This window comes from Leptonychotes weddellii, unplaced genomic scaffold (assembly GCF_054177405.1).
Source record: "Leptonychotes weddellii isolate Sample4059 unplaced genomic scaffold, ASM5417740v2 HiC_scaffold_392308, whole genome shotgun sequence".
In the NCBI taxonomy this organism is placed as follows: domain Eukaryota; kingdom Metazoa; phylum Chordata; class Mammalia; order Carnivora; family Phocidae; genus Leptonychotes; species Leptonychotes weddellii.
Window position 1 is genome coordinate 1 of NW_027997005.1, and position 200 is coordinate 200.

At 50.0% G+C, this 200-nt stretch overlaps 1 non-coding gene across 1 annotated transcript; it reads left to right on the forward strand.

Moving 5' to 3' along the window:
- The first annotated feature begins 4 nt into the window (after positions 1–4).
- On the forward strand, positions 5–135 carry LOC145719338 (small nucleolar RNA SNORA63). Its single transcript, XR_014142316.1, has one exon. It is a non-coding gene; the product is annotated as a small nucleolar RNA SNORA63 (small nucleolar RNA).
- The last annotated feature ends 65 nt before the right edge of the window (positions 136–200 follow it).

The window sequence follows — 200 nt, forward strand, 5'->3', positions numbered from 1 at the left end:
ACTGATGCAGGATCTAGTTACAATGTAGCTGTAAAGTGCTGCCTTGTCTTTGCCCCCTGCTCAAAATAAAGCTGTTACCTTTCTAGCCCTGTCCGCCATGGTGCTTAGCAGCCAGGGATGCATGGTCTCAGACATGTTTACCAAGTAAAACACTGACTTGAGGGGCGCCTGGGTGGCTCAGTCATTAAGCGTCTGCCTTC